The sequence below is a fragment of the Myodes glareolus genome, chromosome 14, assembly GCF_982192425.1.
Source record: "Myodes glareolus chromosome 14, mMyoGla1.1, whole genome shotgun sequence".
Lineage (NCBI taxonomy): Eukaryota > Metazoa > Chordata > Mammalia > Rodentia > Cricetidae > Myodes > Myodes glareolus.
The window spans coordinates 20,900,860-20,921,378 of NC_142039.1; the positions used below are offsets into that span (position 1 = coordinate 20,900,860).

At 42.1% G+C, this 20,519-nt stretch overlaps 2 long non-coding RNA genes across 4 annotated transcripts in view; one reads left to right on the forward strand and one right to left on the reverse strand.

The window, feature by feature from the left end:
- Positions 1-264: 264 nt before the first annotated feature.
- LOC146891939 (uncharacterized) lies at positions 265-3,154 on the reverse strand. The gene is made up of 2 exons (XR_015005044.2): positions 3,071-3,154; positions 265-560 (listed from the first exon to the last, which is right to left on the reverse strand). It is a non-coding gene; the product is annotated as an uncharacterized LOC146891939 (long non-coding RNA).
- LOC146891940 (uncharacterized) overlaps positions 1,960-20,519 on the forward strand; it is a 29,504-nt gene continuing 10,944 nt past the window's right edge. For all 3 annotated transcript variants that reach the window (XR_015005043.1, XR_015005041.2, XR_015005042.2), the window contains exon 1: positions 1,960-2,091. This is a non-coding gene — a long non-coding RNA (uncharacterized LOC146891940). The remainder of the gene's footprint in view (positions 2,092-20,519) is intronic.

Consider the following 20,519-nt stretch of genomic DNA (forward strand, 5'->3'; position numbering starts at 1 on the left):
CTGCTTTCAATAACTGTCACATATTTTGTTAATACATGGCATATAACTGAGGTTATGGTGCTCATTTCTGCCTTCAAGAAGTTTGAATTCTGTTTGAGGATGGTTGCCAGTGTTATGAGCTCTGGATACATAATCTAGAAGAAACACAAGACCAAAACAGCCAGCCAATCACCTGCTTCAAGTATAAGCACTGTGGCTATTAATCTGGTTCTGATGAAAAAGACTTAAAGGATGAAATATAGACTCTGAAATAAAAAGACCATGAGAACTGAAAAGCAGTTTGTATTGAGTGTCAGAGTGGAATATTCTTCATCAATTCGCTTAAATGTACATACGCATCAATAAACAATTTTGAATAAACTACACTTTGTAGCCTGACCCTCGAAGACTACAGATGGGTGGACATTCCCATTGCTCTATCACGTGATTCCCTCCACCCAACAGGCCAAGTTCCTCGAATGGGTAGCTCAGCTCCTGCTCTCCTGGTGGTCACAGCTTCCAAAGTACTCAAGGGAAGGCGTTTTAGGATCTTGTCTTCCTCAAGGTTTGTTCAGTCCCTCCTTTGAGAATAAATAAATAGATAAGTCAACATCTTTGGTCATAAGAAAATTTGTTGATATAGTCAAGGTTTTGTATATATCTACAATATCAGCAACTGGGAGCAGACGCAGGGGGATAACCAGTTTGAGGTTAGTGAGGATTTCTTAGAAAGCTCTAAACCAGCAAGAATTACATAGCAAGACTCTGTATCAGAAGAGAACAGAAGAAAAAGTATTATCAAAAAATATGCTACTTGATTCATTGAGAAAAGAGTGACCTCCTTTCTAATTCTTTTTTTATACTTTCTAATTATTAACATAGTGTTTGTACAGGTTAATGGTACTCCCGTGATATTTTCGTAAATAAAAGAACATACTTTTTAATCTTAGCATTTGGATTCGTGTTCCCAATGGCTCTGAAATTAACATTTAAAGCCAAACTTTGTGTGTGTTTCAGTCTGTGTGTGTGTGTGTCTGTCTCTCTGTCAATGTGTATCTTTGTGTGTGTTTATGTGTCTGTCGGTGTATGGGGGAGTGGGAGTGTGTGTATGTGCCCTGTATAAAGGACAGCCAATAAGAGGAACGTGGAGATGAGGTGACAGTGACAGCCAGTGAGCTGGCAGTGCCAAAGGCTTCAGCACTGGACACAGAAGCAGAAAACATTTTAGGGGAACCTTTCATTTGCCGGTCCTAGGCAGAAGCACAGAGATTTCCTTCACAAAGCCTGGGCCTCCTTTTCTGAGTCTACCTTATCTGTAAGTAATCTTCAGAACCACAGACTCATCTCAAAACACCTTACGAGCTGACTGTGTCACGATCTCTCTGCTCCTTGCAGAGGCAAGGAAACTGCTTTTATTGCTAATTCCTGGTTTGTTTCTTATGCCTGTCCAGCATGACTCTAGTAAGAACAGTGTATTTCTAAATGCTCTTGCTGGCCCTATGAAGATAAACTTCTCCATGGCCTGGATTCTACTTACTTTTCCTGTACTGGAATTCCAGCTATGCGCCTGAAGCAACTCAACGCAAGCAACAATGTGTGTATTCATCGGGACATTAAACAGTAAAACAACTCTAGGTCCAGGTTTTGCGATGTTCTGATTATTAGAAATCCTTAGAATTTGTTCCACCCTCTGAAAACAGCACCCTCTGCCCGCAGAAAATGCATTTTATTGCACATTTCATGGCAAGGTTTATGACAATGATCACCCCAATCCCTAATTAGCAAGTGGTAACAGATAGGCAGTTAGATCCACTCCTGGCGACATCTCTGACAGATTGACATCGCCACCCACCCCCCACCTCCCAAAATCCCTGCAAGGCTTCTCATTTTAAATGTGACCATGCTCCAACACAATGTTGGCAAGCCTAGTCTCGCGTGGGGGGAAGGGGAGAGAACTATAAAAGCAACATGTTCGCACAAGCATGGCAGAGCCCCATGCATAAACCATTTGGTTTTGCAATTAAAAACAGGTTTGGCTTCCCTCTGCATCCATAAGACAACGTCAAAGCAACATTCGTCCTGAAAATTTTCCCTTGTGAATTCAAATGAACTGTGAGTGTTGTTGGGGTTCTCTTTGTTTGCATGTGCATGCCTTGAGAATGAATTTTTCGGAACATTCAATGTGTTTCTTGCTGGGGTTATGCCATTGACGTGGGTGTCGAATCACGGCTAAGATAGGTCTCAGTTAAACCTTCCTCCAGTCTTAGTCCCTCGGACATGTAGCTAGCGTTTTGATTTGACCCATCAGGTTTACGATCGTAGGTAAACTAGTTCTCCAAATCTGACCCCTCAGGAAATGATCGCTTCTCCTAAAGATGTATAACCAGTTGATTCTCACTCACTGGACCCAAGTTTCAAAGATACTGTAAACCGTGAAAACATTTTCTGTTAGGAAAGAGTTGTACTTGTCTATAATGGTGACTAATTGTAACTTTATTGTCGTTGTTCTTCAATAAAACATTAAAATGTTAGATCTTATGCTGTTGGGAGAGCAGGCTACCTCAAAGCTACAAATTTTTACCTTTAAATGGACCACTTAAATACTACAAAAAGCTATTTTAATTCAAGTAAATTTAACAATTTTCTACAAAGTTGAATTTGCTTTCATTTTTCTTTCATTCTGCCCCCATCCAGGTAAATAGAAAGAAATGCCATCCCTTCTTTGAGTATATACTGTAAAAATATCATTTCAAAAGTTCAGTTCCATAAGAAAATGCTGTGTAGCAGATCTTGGTAGGCATGAGTCAAAACTACCTAGGAAAGCCTAGACCAGTCTACATGAAGAAATCCTAGCAGAAAGTAAGTCAGCGAAAGGTTCCCGAGACTCAGCCATCAGCGTTAAAGGAAAGATTTGTGAAAACACAGAGTCTTAAGAGTGTTAATTATTCACCAATAGTGGTGAGTCATAGTAATTAAAGGAGAAATGTGGACTGAAAAGGAAAACCAAAATTATTCTCAGAGGAACAGATTTGATCTAAAACTATCAGGGAGAACCTGCATCTGTTTCCCTTCCCGAAGTCACGCAGGTCACCTGGAAAAGGTGAGTCCTCTGTGCTTCTCGGGACTCGCCCTCTTCCACGTTCTCAGTACCACATGGCCAACAGGAAAATCACTAAAATATAAGTTGATCTTTTGTTGTATCATTCTGAAATTGATTCTTTGAAATAAATATTAAGCATTTTTATACATCACGAAGTAAATAGAAATATATTTGGCGCAAAGGAGAGAAAATGAACAAATACATATGTGAAAGTTGTGGAGTCTCCTTGAAATGGTCAAAAAACTCCTCTGGTTCATTTTATCACATAATTGAACTGTTATATGCAAATACTCATACATGCATCTACATTTATATTTCTCAAAAATATATGGTTTTGCTTACTTTTGATCTATGAAACCAGTAAATAGGAAAAGACCAATTGAGTGTGCAATGTGCATTGATAAGGATATTAACTCTCTCAAGTAACTAGTTATTAATTATAAACAAGTATTTTCTAATTTAACTAAGCCCATGTGCTGGGGTTTTTAAATTTATTTTGCTCATTCAGTTGCTGGCTGTGTGCTTTCCAATCTTACATATTAAAAGATAAAGTGTAAGGAACTGTCAAGGCAGAAATAAATTCTGTATTAAAGCTGCAAAATTAACACACTTTTTAAAAAAGCAAAGTAAATATATATGGTCATGACTATATAGTTTTAAACCTCTACGTAATGTGAGTCTTTCTCTCTACTTATCAGATTATAAATCTTATTGAAATAGTTTTAATGAGTCAGGAGGCACTAAATTACTTATATATTAGATAAAGAAAGAATATTATTTTTATAAGTATATAAATTTCAGTAGAAAACTATTTCATGTAAGTAAATCCTTTATTAATTCAGTGTTAATGGCTCATTTTCTAACAACCATCATCCAAACTGTTGTAAAACAAAGGAAGGAAAAAAGATGGTTATTAGGTCTTTCAACTCAAATTTCAAATGCTCAGTAAATGACACATTACATGTATAAAGGGGGTGACTGAGTTAGAGAAGGGTTAGAAAAGGAAATATCCTGAACTCATTTGGAATTGTGATCATTAGTTTCCGTGAGTATTCAAATAGACCAAATGTAAAGGATTGCTCATAAGAAAGAATGGGAAAATCAGGAAGCTACTAATAAACATTCTCAGATCTTAATCATGAGTTTATATTTCAGAAAATTAGATGCCCTTTATGTGATAAAAAGAGGTACATAAGCCATTATATCATTACACTAATTTTTCATATGAGTAAACCAGAAAAAAAACATGGAATTTATTACCTACTAAAATTGCATAGTTGTTCATTTTTCTTTAGTTCTGTTACCTTTTTCCAGGCTGTATTTAAGTGATGCATCTCCCTCTAAGTCAGATGTTTTCCCAAATTTACCATAAATTAAATTTTTGAGGAGGTTTCTGTTTTTTGAGGTGTTCTTTTTTTTCAGAAGCAAAAAGAAACTTAGACCACAAGCAAATTAGAGAGAGATGGATCACTCTACTGCTTACAGCAAACATGAATAAGCAGCCAAGGCTTTTGTCTTTCTGCCATAGTTTAGAGCAAGGAACGAAGCTTCACACAGAAATGTTGTCTGTCCTCTTTGCACTTTTGCTCAAATACAACCCATTAAAACAATAGCATGCCTAAAAGCACAGAACACAAAGCAACTCCACGGGTGTGTTGGAGAAGCTGCTAATAAAAATGACTTTAAAACATTCAGAAACTGCCAAGCTCTGAGAAAATGCTAATTAAAGTCTAATAAAATGCTGAAATTGGGGAGAATGCACACGATAAACCTTCCTGTGCCGTGAGGAAGTCGGGTTAGTCTCCAGCCACGTGGGCTTGGCTGTGGTAAACTCAGGGCAGGAAAAACAAGCTGCGCCATTATTTCATAATGAATTGCTGCTGAGAGTCAAAAGCAAGCGTTCCACAGTCACCCAGTCACCCAAGAGGGCAGAGCCTTTCTGTGCTTGGGCAAAATAAGTCAGACGTTCACACGTAGTGGAAAATTCTAGAAGTCAGTCTTCTAGATAACATCCGGTCTTTTCAAAATACACTTAAGGTGCAGTTTACGAAATGAAAGACAAAATTCAAATGGTCATTGGGTCTCCTTCTGACTAGCATTTGGTTCAGGAGGCAAGGGAAAAACTAACTGACCTGGGTCGTTTTAACAATCAGTGTTGGAGTGTCTCATCAATAATGATAAGGAGAACCAGCACTGTGTCTAGTGGTTCTGATCTGCAGATGGCTGTCCTTATGAAAGGCTGTAGCTGGTGCTAGACAGGTAACTTAACAGTTAACAGCCCTGACTGCTCTTTCAAAAGACCCAGGTTCAATTTCCAGCACCCAAATGATGGCTCAACTCGAGTTCCAAAGGATTCAAAACCCTTTTCTAGCCTTTAAGGGTACCAGGCACTCATGTGGTGCACATATGGAAAAAAAAAAAGTTTATACACACCGAAAAAATAAGACTTTTTAGGGAAAAAAAAACCAAACATGGTCACAAGGTCACCTTTGCAAAAATCAAAAGGACTGAATTTTCCAATTTTATAATTTATATAGAAGAATTTATTTTGCTAATCAGAAGAGGTGGTAGTAATGGTGGTGGTGGTGTCCGTGGATGCATGCATGTGTGCATGCGTGCATGTATGTATGCATGCGTGCATGTGTGTCGTGTGTATGCTCATGCATGCATGTGTGCGGTGTGTGTGCGCATGCATGCATGGGGGGGTGTGTGCATGCGTGCATGTACAGGATGTGTAGAGGAGGAACTCTTTCCTGTGTGGGTATGTGTGGAGGCCAGAAATTAATGTCAGGTATCTTCTTCAATTGCTTCTCCAGTGAGCTCTTTGAGGCAGATTCTCTCACTCATTATTTGACTAAGTGGACTAGTTAGGGAGCACCCAGCTTAGCGCTGTCTCAGCTGCCCCGTGCTATGACACAAATGCTCACCCCTGTACATGAATTATAGGTGGGTGGTGGAAATCTGTGTGCAGGCCTCATGCTCACAAGCAATACTTACCCAACTGAGACATCTATTCACTCCTGGTGAAAGTATTTCAAGCCAACTCCATTGATTTTACGTGCTCAATTCGTTTCTAAGAATGTCCTGATTCTGGTCTCTGCTGCCTAGCCCTGCTTCCAAATCTGATGGACTCTGAATGTCTTCTGAGTACTGCTATAGTCCCAAAGATCCAGGACCTCTAGAGAAGACTGTGACCATAGGCGTGGATTAAGCATTCCGGTTTTGAAAGCTCCATCCTCTTAAGGTGAAACAAGGCTTCCAAATACAACTAAAGCCTGAGGATCCCAGGTCAATTTGAACAGATTCAATTTTGAACAAGCAGACTATTTTAGCTGGAAGTGTAGTTGAGCAGTAAAGGATACATTTAACTAAATAAAGGTCCTGGGTTCAGTCTCCTGTGTGTATAAAGAATTGCAGAAGGATAGAAGAACACTCTTCATAATGGAACCTTAGGAACGGCTCTCCTCATCTGTCTCTGGAGACTTTCTGAAGTCTGCTGTATGCATATAGAGATGGCATATCAAGGAACAGTTGGTGTTCACCTTGGAAACCCACCAAGACACTCGTACAAACAGAGAAGCACATAGGAGCACCAAAACAAAGCTAACAAGCCCCACATGTGGAAAACCAAAATACTAAATAGTATCTCACTACAGAGAAAAAGGATTCGCCCAGCTAACGGTTAGTCAGTAGCCAAATGCCACTTGGCATTTCAGTAGACTCCACTCCAACCTAGAGAGAGCAATGTGACTCCTAGGCATGGCCCTGAGCAAGCACATGTCCATGGAGAAGCGCTTTGTGTGAGCAGAGCTCGGAAAGATAACAACTTGGCGTTTGATAAGCTTCTGTATGTGAGATGGGGTCATAGAGGCAAAGCATCAGTGAAGTTTTCAGGCTCCCCGCTTCTGCACTGAAAAGAATACTTATCATAAAGTCAGGAGATGCCAATAAATCCAACAATTAAAATAAGCTTTGTCTCACCTTTTGATTAAGAAAACTGTGCCCAACAGTACCACCCACCACAGTGATTAACAACCAAATTTTTTTTTCTTTTATGGAGAGTATGAGGCCATACAGGCCTCCCGAGCAGCTGCTTGCATAACAAGTTTTGAAAAGAATCCACTTAAGTAGGTCAGCTCTCACAGTTGTTACTCCTACCTTCTGTGACTCAATAGCTCTGAGAGTTCACGGTCCCTTCCCCCTGACCACCTCCACCAAATGTGCATAAAGGTGGCGATCTTTTCCCCAACGAATTTTCCTGTGCAAACATATGATCACTCTTAGGAATGCTACCAATGAAATGAAACTAAATATTTAATAAGCGCATCAATGTGCATCGCTTTATTATAACCGAAGAAACTGAGGCCAGGGAAACTCCCATGATCATTGGAGGTGCAAGACATTTCCAAGAAGGTTAGTGAGCACCCTAGGAGCAATTGTGGAGAATGCAGTTCTATCAGGTGACCCCATTAACTAGTTCCCTCAAACATTACCAGTCACAATGTCCATTCTGAAAAACTGAACACAGAAGTTAAAAAAGAAAAATGAAACGTCCATCTTCAGAAACCTCAATGGCTTGGCCTGCAATCTGCTCTACAGATCTATGCTCGCTCTAAAAGGACTCAAGGAGATCCTAATAGATATGCGATATGTTTGCTTTGGAATCGGATACCTGGACCGGTTAGTGAATGACCTGAAAACCCAGTGAGGAGTTCAGCCCTGCTTATTTGCTTGTTTGTTACCTGTGTGCCAGGACTGAAACTTCCCACTCACAATTGGCTTTCAAATTAAAAGTGAGAGTCTGGAAAAATGCCGGGAAAATAGAGGTTGAAGTCAAGGGGAGCATGCTAGCTCCATCTCCAACTGGTAAATAAGGAGACACACACCGGTCACCCCATTTGTTCCCCTTCCCCTCTAGATAGGGTTTGCAGCTTCCACAAAGCCTCCATCATTATAAATCTTCCACCTCAAGCTACATCTGACTCTTGCTTGCTTCCCGGGATGCCCAGCCACCAATGTAAGTGGCTTATCATCCCTCCAGCCTCATCCTCCTGCCTCACCTCTCAGACCCGTGTGAATGAGGCAATGCTAGCTCCATTGGGAATTTACAGACAAGAATATGTATAATTCCTCCCGAACTCGGAAGCAAGCAAACTTGAAATGTGTCCATTCGTGAATACCTCTGTTCTGGCTTGTCACTTTCCTGGGACAAAGAGGAGGCTGTATTAGAACAGGTTCTGAGCCGTCTCCTTTTATTTATGGAGGCCTAATTATAGCAAGCAGAGAGTCCCCTGCAAAAGGGACTCCCATGCTAAGGTCGCTAGCTATGGACCCGCAGGGAGCAGGGGCAAAGCATGCCAACAATCAAGAGACAAATACCGATGGAGAACCTGTTATCATAGGTAGGAGGCTGTCACAGGAGAAGCATTCATAAAAGATGTAGTCCTCCTTTTTGGGGTTCATAGTCTCCATGAGTGAATGACACTTAATATACAACTTAAATAATAGTACAACAATACATGCATGATACCGGATTTGAGAGAAGTTAAAATTACAGGGTCCTCAAAGAAAGAAATCAGATTTGGGGCAGCTCACACTTGGGACAGTGCGCAGACAGCACCACAAGTTTTGATGTACAAATGGCTTAGATATGAGTTCGTGATCACTGAGAAAGGGGCAGCAGAAAAAGAGCATGAGCAGAGCTTTTCATATTGCTAGATTTCTTTTTCTTTTTTTCTTTTTTCTGTTCTTTAATTTTTTTTTGTCTTAATGTATTCCTTCAGTGCCAGAGTGTCAGGTGCCAAATCCCCCGACTTGTAGGGAAGATGAGGCCCGGTACCTCAGAACCTCTGTGCACAGGGAATAATTCCACTCTGCTTTCTTTGTCTCCCACTCTGATATTGCAATAACAGTCAACCTAACAAGTTGCTACAGATTCACAAGCACGCAGTCAATGGAGACCGCACTGGGCTCGCCTTGGCATTGCTCTGTGAGCTCTGTCAAGTGCAGCCATTTCAACCCTGACCCTCTGCAGTTCTCTTCTTGCTCCTTGCATTAACTTTATTGAATGCACTCAGAAGATTTGTCTAACATGTATTTTTCATAGTCGGGGCTGACAGGAGAATTCCTTTAACCTGGGGTCAGCTGGAACGTTCCACTTCTTACCAAAGTCACTGCATTGTCTGTCCCCCAAAGGAAAGGCCTGACTTTCCATGAGAAAACACAGAGATAGAGCAGAAGGAAGGCAAGCCCAGAATGGAAGGAAGGAGGGAGAATAGGAAAGATAGGAAGGGACAGAGGAGAGGACGAGAAGAGAGAAGGGAGGAAAAGAAGGATGAGAGAAAGAACTAAAGGGAGAAGAGTGATGAGACGGGAGGGAGAGGAGGCACAAAAAGAAGAAAGAGAAAGAGAAGAAAAGAGGAGAGCGTGCAGGTATTGTTCCGGGACTCTGTCTTGTCTTGTCACGGCTATTTCACTCAACTGCAATAACAGTGCAATAAAATTCTAACATCAGCTCCCTCAACAACAGCCGTGCCACCCACACAACTCTGCCACTCAAACGCCTCGCTCGCTTTTCTTGTTAGCTTATTATGATGGGCCTCTTAGTCAAGTCTCAGTTTGACTAACCTAGATTGCTACAGGCAACGGGTTGGTCAACTTTCATCGAATTTAACAAAAGCAACTGGCCCTGAACACTCCTACCCGATCTCGACTCTCACAGACTCGGCCAGACAATCTGGTTAATCGGCTGTCGCTGGGATTGGGGGACCCACTAGGACCACAGGTCCCTGTGGGCAGTCCTCCTTTATTGAATGAAGGGCTAAACTCTTGATTGCGATTCAGTGTTCAATCCACTGAGATTTACAGAAAAGAGCACACCATTGCTTTGCACAAATGTGCATCTGTGAAAGACATGCTCCAGGAAAGTGTAAGGAAACTAGAAACCAACGTGGGAATAAAAATGAAAATAATTGTAATTAACTGATATACTGCTTACCATACGCCAACTGTTTCTAAGATTGCTACCCGTGTGAACTCATTTAATCCCCATTACATTTCAATGAGGTTGGTGCTATAATTACCCCCATTTTACAGAGCAGAACCATTAAGGTACAGAAAAGGTAATTGATTTGCCATGCTCCCTATGAAATAACAAAGGAGCATTGCTTACCTGTGTTCTGCAGCACACAGTATATTCTGGACAATCTCACCTAACAAAAACTCTAAAACCAAAAATCCCAGAAGAAAATGAGGTTAAGCAATGTTTTTTTTTTCAAAATCTACATTATATTCCAAACCATCTGAACCCATACATGCAGTTTTCAATCTCTAAAACTTACTTTGAAAAAAAAACTATGCTTCATGTGATAAATTCAAGAAAACTGGAGCCTGGTTTCCTCATTCACACAGTTAAGAAGATTTAAGATGATGTATGCAGAGCCATGGCATTGTTTGATGTGTGGCCCGTGATCAATAAACAGTAGCTACTATTTATAACTCTTATTGGATTCCCCCACATACATGTTCACCACTATCAGATCTAGCATTAAGTGTCTTTTCTCACTGCAGAAACGAGTGTTCCCACCCACCCATCCAAACAAACCACAACGCTACCAAATGATATGCTGAACAGGACTCCTGTTGGGAAATAGCAAACACACAAGCGAGAACTCCCTAGAGTTAATAATCAGGTTTCAAAGGAAGTACTTACAAACGATGGGGAAAGTTATTTGAGAATGATCTGTTGGAGCAGATACAGAGATGGAAACTTGGATAGAAACCTTGACTGAAAGAAGAACAATCCAGCCGCAGAGTTATAATTAGATAAGGTGCATCCAAATGTATTGAAGACTCAGTCACTCGGCTCTGCATGGGAAACCACTGCAGCATGTTTCTACCAACGCTCCTGCTTCCTGGTTCTTTAATCCACTCCCCTGCCATCCAATAAAGGAGAGTAGGGAGCCAAAATATGTGAAGTAATGGGCTTCCAGTCTTGCATTGGAAGAATTCTAGAAGGAAGATGTTAGTCCCTCTTCTCTGGCCACGATCGTTCTGAGATAGGATGGGGGAACACAATCAATGCTCTCCGAGTTCCACAGGGGATAAGAAAGGCTGCCTCTAGTGTTATCAATGCACCTGATGCAAAATGTATTACAGCATAAATAATAAATGCTGAAACTTTTCTAATTCACACGTCTTGACTTCTGTTGTACCACCACCAAAGAGAACATTTTTTTTCACATATAAGTAGATATGAATCGAGTCGGCTTACTACAAAAATGCCCACATACCTATACTTATTTTGCCACTGTTCGTGATAACCAAGTTCTGAAACCCATCTAGGTGCCCTTCAGCCGATGAAAATATACAGACAGTAAGAAACACAACGCAGTTTCATTTAGCTGTGAATGAAGTTAGGTGGTTTATAAAAATGCGTCAATTATCAACCCAAGTGCCCTGAGTCAGTCCGCCAAGCACAGGTAATCATGTTCTGACAAGTGAGAAAGGGAAGGGAAAGGAGGACTTGAAATCAAATGGGGACTCGTCAGTCAGTGCTCTTAACCTCGGAGCCATCTCCGAGAGGGGAAACGCTGAGATGTCTGACATCTGCTGATAGATTTTCATTTAGAAATAAACTCTTTATAAGTGTTCAAGTATGGAAAATGGAGAAATAGCTCAGCGGTTAAGAGCACTGGCTGCTCTTCTAGAGGTCTTGGTTTCGATTCCCAGCAACCACATGGTGGTTAGCAAACATCTACAATGAGATATGGTGTCCTCTTCTGGTGTGCATGGAGACAGGTTACTCATATACATAAAAGAAATCAATATTTTAAAAATATAAGTGTTCAAAAAAGCATGGTTGAGAATTTTGCATACTCAGAGCGAGACAGCTTGGCAGAGACTCACCACTTATCAAGTACTGAGGACAGAGATTGTAAAATTCTCAGCCCTAAACAAGACACCATTATAGCTCCCTTCACAGTCCGAGAGGCATTTTGAAAGCAGGGACAGAAAGACCATAAAAGTGAGGGTCCACGACGATGGATGGCGATACAGATGGAGACCCACATTGGAGCACCGGACTGAGCCCCCCATGGTCCAAATGAGGGGCAGAAGGAGGAAGAACATGAAAAAATACTCAGGACCGTGAGGGGTGCGATCACCCACTGATACAAGGGGACTGATCTAATGAGAGTTCACCAAGGCCAGTTGGACTGGGACTGAACGAGCATGTGATCCAACAAGATTTTCTGAATGTGGCCGGATTCTCTGAATGTGGCTGGCCCCGAGCCTTTCTGAAAAGTCACTGACAATGACACTGGGACTTGTTTCCTCTGCATATACTGGATTTTTGGGATCCAGTCTGTTTGGATACTCACCTTCCTGGACCTGGAGGGAGGGGGGAGGAACTTGAACTTCCCACAGGGCTGGAAGCCCTGACTGCTCTTAGGGATGGAGAGGGAGGAGGAGGGGGAGGTGGGGCGTGGGAGGGTGTTGGGAGGAGGGGCGGAAATGGAAACTTTCATAATTTAATAAACTTTGAAAAAAAAAGTGAGGGTGCAGAGGAGTGTTGTGAAGGGCTGTCATCAGGATATTTCATGTTTGTGCTAACACAAACACAACAAGTGTGCCCAACACTTGTATACACACACACACACACACAGAGAGAGAGAGAGAGAGAGAGAGAGAGAGAGAGAGAGAGACATGGAGGTAGAAGGGGAACTAACTGGAAAGAAAGGAATTAGCAAGAATAGGAGAGGAATAATACAGGGTAGCAGTGGTGCATAAAATCACAATACACTGTAGACATACATATGATTGTTAAAAAAATAAAACTAAAAGATTTCTTACTGATTTAGGTCTCTCCTTATGAAATGAAGACTCAGAGTCAGGTGTCCAGATACTTTCCTTCTAGGAAGTCACTATTCGTTGTCTTCATGGCAATTCCATCAAAGACGGGAAGGAATCCTAATAGCCCAAATTCCTATACGAGCCCAAATCCACTAACATTAAAGATTGTCAATGGTGCTGTGAAGGAAAGAGAAGGGAAAACATAAGTGGTTCGAAAGATAACTCTGGAAGAGTGTGTGACACAAATGGTTGTGTGTGCGTGTATCTGTGTGTGTCTATGTATATGTTTCTGAGTGAATTTGTTTGTCTTTGTGTATATCTGTATGTGTGTGCGTGTATTGTGTGTGTGTGTGTGTAATACACTGGATTTAGACATCAGGGTACTGTTTGCCATGCCTAAATTGGGAATCTGATCATCTGATGACCTGAATTCTCATCTTTACCCTTCACTGACTTCTTGACTGGCTCCAGGCGAGTCCCTTTAGTCAGCTCCAGTGGTTAGTGTTGATGTGAACTGTTTCTCAACCATCTAGTGGCTCTGCAACATCAGGCCCATTGCTTAACCTTCTCACGCCTCAGTTTCCTCGTCTTTAAAACAAGAGCAAGGATAGTTTCTACTTCATAGATGTGCGGTGAATAGCAAATGAAATAATGTGTAAGAAGTATTGTTTGAGGTATCCTAAGTGCTCAATAAATATCAGCCATTGTTATTAGCTCTGAGTCACAGTTCTCGCGTACAGCTAGGGAAGCTTACCAGGTGACCTAATGGGTTTTCCCATTGGAAAGCCTCCACCACCTGGAATGCAGCTTACAACTCGAGCGCCCAAACAGCTCTACAGCCTCAAATCTTATTTACCAACCCCTATCCACCCCACTAATGGTCTTATGGGTTCTTATTTTGCATGGAGCCTGGACAGTTGTGTTTATCTGACGTATTAGGCCACAGAAAATTAGATGTCCAAATTAGGAAGGAGAAGGGATACTGGAAGGAAAACACCTGGCGAACAGGAGCATTTGCAGCCTGAGATTAGGGGATGAGAGAATAAGCAATTGCTACCACGGTGTAAAGTCGACGCACACCACCGTGACTCCAAGCCATTAAAACAATTTTAATTACATTGAGCACACTGCTCTAGGCAGTGGCCAAGAGTAAAATAACTTCTATCAAACACGGTGAGCTTTTTATAGGCTCAGGATTGTCAGTGTTCCGATCATATTCCCTAAGGGCAAATGGCACTGACTGCTGTTTAAGCCTCTGGTTGGAGGAGATGCCCTCCTGTCTCTCCTGACCTGGCCTCTCTGGCACGCTACAATATGTAGGAGGACTGTGTAGAATGTTCTGGTCTCCCAGAAGGAAGCTGGCAAAGGGCAGGAAGACGGCAAACCAGGTAACCAGTGCTGCCTGTGTGACAAAGCCTCCCTATAGGAATTTGACTTCAAACTCCTGCCGCATTCGCGCCACACCTCGACACCAGTGACCTCTTTCCAAATCTAATCCTGAAGATAATGGGCTCAGACATTAGGACTCAAGCAGATCTGGATGAAATAAGGTTCAAATCCTGACTCAGTCACTTGAATGATAAGACATTGATGCAAAGACTTCTGTGCATCACTTTCTCACACGAGAGTGTGGATTCTAATGTCTCACTTCCCGGGACCATCAGAGAGAATAAATGAGAGATTGGGCACAGAGCGTGGTCTAGGGAGAGAAGAAATCCCGAAGATCTAATTTCAAGTCCTAGGTTATTATAATGGCAATTGAATTTTGAATGTCTTCTCAAACATAAATAGTCACATTACTTAGCTAGTATGGTTTGAACATGAAATGCCCTCTATGGGTTCATGTATGTCACAGGGAGTCACTTGGTGGCATGCTTTTGGGTTTGGGGAAAGTAAATGAAAAAAAAATCTGGCTTAAACAACAGCTTAAACTCTCGTGACACATTCTTAACATGGGGGTATTATTGGAAGTGGCAAAAAGCAGAGGGTGGAATCGAGTGAGAGGAAGTGATGACCTAGGATGTGCTCTGTAAACACACAGCCCCTTCCCTCCTTCTACCTCCCCCATTCCATCCTCCCTCCATCCCTTGCTCCTCACCTCACTCCATGGTCCATGGTTGCTATGCAGTGAGCACCACAAGCTCTGCAGCTGTCATATTGTGTCTGGCCAGGGCACCAACACATGACCCGAAGCTTCTGAAATAGAAGACAAAAAATCTTCTTTCTCCTCAGTGGCTCATTTCAGGTATTTGTCGTGGTGACATAAATAAATAAATAATAAATAAATAAATAAATACAAATAAAAAGACTAACACAGGTTCCATAACTGGCCTTATATAAGACAAATGTAGGGGAAACTTTCTTTTCCATCATTTATTATTATACAAGGGTTTTATGAACATTTTTCGGACTTTCTTAAACCAGTTTCTCTCACCTGCCTTTGGGGACACAGGGATTTACCTGGGGAATTTGCTAGAAGAATTTAGGCACAAACATATTTAAGGATCCTGACTCATTGAAGTATTTAGTTAATACCTAAAACACATTCAATTGAACTGGGTCTTCAAGGCAGTTTCACACTTCTATTTATGTTAGCCTTAAGGAAATAACCATATAGCAGGTGGGGTGAGGGTTATTATTACCTTTCAAAGGAGGGAAATGGAAGCTTGGGCTCAATGCCATGTTTATGGCATGAAGGTCAGAACCGAAATTTGGGGTTCCACCCACGAGACCCATGTTTGGCTACTCTGGCATATTTTTAAATACCTGTGTAGTGGATACACATCCATACATTCATGTTTGCATGTGTGGGCTGCAACTATGGTGTGGCACATGTGTACATGCATGTACTTGCATATGGAGGTTCAAGGTTAAAGCCAGGAATCTTCTTTCATCACTCCCAATCCCTACTCTTTGAGGCAAGATCTCTCAATTGAATCCAGAGCTCCCCAATCAAGACTAATCTTCGTAGCCATCCAGCTACAGGTATGCCGTGTCTCTGTCTTTGGAGACTTAGAAGGGCAGGCAGGATGCTATGCCCACCCATCCTTCCATACATACTAGGGATGTGCACTGCGGTTCTCATGCTGGTCTCTATGTTTTAATCTCCGAGCAATTTCTCCAGCTCCATTCTGGGGTTTTTTATTCGTATAAACGTAATTGCCAGTTGACTGCTAGGAGGAAAGAAAGGTGAACTTCCTTTCTTCAAATTCTCCCAGCATGCTCAGAATACGCACGGTGATGGTTTTGGTAGTTCACCACAAAGTGGGTGGAATAAAAGGGAAACTTCGGTTTAATAGAACAGCAAATGCAGAAAAGAGAGGGCTCTCACCTCACAGTCCTCTTTGTTCTTTGAGGCCTGTCCCTACAAGCACTGAGTTCCTCTTGAGGTCTGTTACCTGACAGTCGTCAGGTGGCTGCCAGTGGCAGCTGGTGCTACAAGCTTGCTTAATCTGTGTTTAGCAGAACATTAAGAACAGACTCTGCTGTGTGTCTATAGTCTATGAGGTCCTCTTACCTGCTGTGTCTACTCCTATCAGAAGCCTCCTCTTAAACCAATCACATGAGACACATAGATGTCTGTATTTTTTAATATGTCTCTGTTTCTGTGTGTGTACATATGGTGTATGTGTTATGATGTATGCATGTGTGCACATGAACATATGTGCACACACTCACCCATGAGTTTACATGTAGAGGCCAGCAGTCACCATCAGGTACTTTCTTCTACTACCCTCTGTCTTATTTTATGAGACAGGATAGCCCACTAAACCTAGAGCTTACCAGTTTGGCTAGTTTGACTGGCCAACAACGATCCACGATCAGACTGTCTCTCTTGCTCCAGTATTATGGTTACATATGCAGGCTACTGACTTTTACGTGGGTGACAGGAATCCAAACTTGGGTCCTTGGGTTTATGTGACAAGTCTTTGGCCAACTAAGCTATCTTCCTGGTTTCCTGTTCCACCATTCTCTATCTCCGATGAAGAATAGGCTCCAACCATGGCAATGCAGTATCTGCTCCTTTTGTAGTCACACCGGTGATGGCTAGGGGCATAGATACTTAGGTTCTTCACAGAAGAGTAGCAGAATTAGAACAAGTAAACCATGACTGAGTTAATTCATGGTGCTTCTGTCTTGGTGCTGCCTCTGGGCCCCTCAACCAAAGCATTGGTTTCCGTCGATGATTGGGGGTAAAAACTCTAAAGAGAGCAGACAAATGCTTTCCCCCCACAATTGTGTTCCTCACTTTTCATGACTGAAAATCAAGCACTGCTGTCTTCCAACACTTTATATGAGGTGTAAGGAAGGTGAAGGGCACTCTTGTAAAGCCAAGCTTTCTTACATCAGTTTGGGACACGATAGACTTCTTATCAGTCTGCATTAATTGTGTGGAAACGTATGATTTCTTTCTGCCGTCTCCACTCATGTAGCTAACATACTTTGACTGAATCCATGCTTCATTACCCCCTTCTTATCCACATTCTTCTTTCCTCATCCAGGTCCCTAACAGACAGAGAGACTTAGTGACCCCAGGAAGAAAAGATATAAGTTTTGGCAGAAAATAAATACATGAAATAAAGTTGAGAATATGACAGGGTGGTTGAAAAACATAAGACTAGAAGACTAGAAATCAGAATTTGTGTTTGAGCCCCTGTGACTCCACTCAAGTAGGTGCCTATTGGTGACTCACTGAAGGCTGGTGCGGAACTGGGGTAGCACACCTGGTGCAAGACATGCTTTGTTGTAGTCTTTGCTTTAGCTTAGTTTTGGTTTTATGCACTATGTATGGTCTGATTGTACCTTGATAGCTCTACTATTGGGATGCATAGGAACAAACACCTCCAACGGTAATATCACCAAACTTCTCAAGCCCATAGACCTGTCTCTACCCCTCTGTGCTGGGGTTCTAGACACACACCCCTGCACCAAGCTTTTGTTTGGGTGTTGGGTTCTCAACTCGGGTCCTCCTGCTTGCACAGTAGATCCTTCACCCATGGAATCATCTTCCTAGAGACTCAGATACATTTTTTTAAAGGGGATTTTTCTAAAACCATAATGAAATCATGTTTTCAAGTGATAGTCTTGCAAATTGTCTACAGACTTCAGGTCTCCTTCATCGTGTGGGGGGGGGAGGGGATGGTAAAGCCTGTCCTTCTGGAGTGTCCATCCATATCATAGAAATGGAAATTACCTCTTCCTCAGACTCAGGAGGTCAGCTAGTTGACTAGAATGGTGCATCTATAATTAAAGGCATAGATAAAAGTTGTACCTAACTCCTAACTTCCATCTTGTGATGGTGAAATCGTTGCTAGGCAGGGAGGCATCCTGTGAGAGGAACCACAGGGCTCCTATGAGTCCAGGTAACACATTTCCCGATATATACAGCATCCAAACAAGAGTAGATGACATGTTTTCCTTTTCACTGCTGGGAACACGCTCATGCTAATGAGAAGCTTTTGGCACACCTTAAACATTACACAACTCTATGCAACTAACTACGGAGCCTTTTAGTTTCTCTTTACTGTGCTTGCTACCTCCAGCATTATAGTATCACCACTATCTCAAGCAGATAACATAGAGTTGTCCACTGGCTATAGAATCTGCCAAACATTAGCAGGGACTGGAGCTACCAGTAAGCATACAGCACTTTTGTCATCTTTTCCTGATAGTGGTTTTGATAAGATTTAAGATAGCCTCACTTTTCACTTCCGTAACACTGTATGCGTGTTCGCACAAGCGTGCGTGTACGTGTGTGTTCGAACAAGTGACGTTAAATGTCAGATGTGATCATCTTCTATAAATGCCTAAGACTCAGCCCTCTTTCTGACATTGTTGACTTGACATTTGCTTCTTCTTTTTTGGAAAAAAAAATGTATTTTTCAATGTTAGACCTCAATCCAGTGACATAAAGAGAGTCAACCTTGGGGAGATTCTCAGGAAAGTCCCAAGAGTAGCCTGAGGGGGAGTCTCCTTCAGCAGAAAAACCCTTATCAATGGGCCTTTGCTGACTGATCTATGAAAACCTTAATGTTTTGGGCGAAAATAACGCATGCCTTCTGCCTAAGCTTTCATTATTGAAGTTATTGATACCTGTCGTTAGAAAACAGAACAAAAATGGGTCAGTTCCAAAGACAATCAATCAAAAACGGATGTGAACTTCTGGAAACCTTTCGCTAAATTAACCGTCATATTTTAAAAAAAAAACTAACTTAATAAAATAATTTAGGTTAAAGAAAGAATAGCAGCTCCAGTCAGTGACGCTATCGCCTTGTAAGCACCAGGACCTGAGTTCACTACTGGGAACCCACGTTATTAAGAAGAAAGAAAAAGGAGAGAGTGGGGACATTGAGGGAGTGGAGACAGGCCTCCTGGGGCCTCATGGGCTATACAGCCCAGCTGCAGCAGTAAGTTCCAGACCAGTGTGCAAACATGTTTCAAGGAAACAAGGTGGATGATCTTTGAGGAGGAACAGCATACAAGGTTGACCTCTGGCCTCCATACTCACAGGTATTCATGCACGTATGCGCACGCATGCGCGCGCGCACACACATACACACAGACACACAGACACACACACACACACACACACACACACACACACACACACACAGTAGTGGACACTCCTAGGCTGACAGTCCAAGCTTCTGCAATAACCGACCACTTGACCTGCGCAAAATTTTCTGTGGGGCACTGCTGCATGGAGAACTTTCCAGCTGATGAAAGAGTGAGGGTGAGCTGTCCCTACCTTGACTTTCACTTCTCTTCACCATGCTCTCTATGTGGTTGTCTGCCGCGTATTCATCGTCTTCACTGAGCATTTCCGCAGCTGCATCCAAGGTGACCTTTCTCTCCTGATTTCTTTGCAAACGACTTGTCTTCTCAAAGCCTCCCCCAGCAGTTCCCTCTCTTTGCATCAAGCTCTCTCTGGGATTAGTGTGCTCACTTTTCAAGTATTACCATATTACACTTGAATCTGCACTTGCATCTGATGAGCTTTGTGGAGACGTTCGGTCCTCAACCATGCCGTACGTTTGTCTATGTATCCATCTGGTGCCTCGCATGGTGCTTTACTCTTGGCTGGTGTCCATTATACTGGCTAAGGTGACTCTTTAGTTGACCAAGTTAAATTCTTTCATCTTAATCCAAAGACAAAGCATTAGACTTCTCTGGGAAAGTTGCAAATACTCTAATCGCATCTTCGTCCCAGATGCCTGAAACTGATTTCGAATCGGCCACTTAATAGATAGTGATTTGTCTTGAATAAATCAGCTAATCTCCCAGAGCTTCAGCCTTGTCACCTGCAAAACTGAAAGAAAAGTAATTACTTTCCTTCTTAGTTCAGTACATTATGAGGACAGCCAAGTGCTATGTTTCAGAAGGTGTTTGTGCAATGTTTACTACATTAAAAATGTGAATGTTTGGGGCTGTGGAGATGGCTACACAGGGGTTTTGTCATGAAAACATGTTCTGGGTTCAGGTCAATCTCCACGACAAAAGTTAAAAACAAACAAACAAACAAGCAAACAAAAACGTGTGGTGGCATCTGTTTCTAATTCTTTCCAGAGCTGTGCAGGCAGAAACAGGA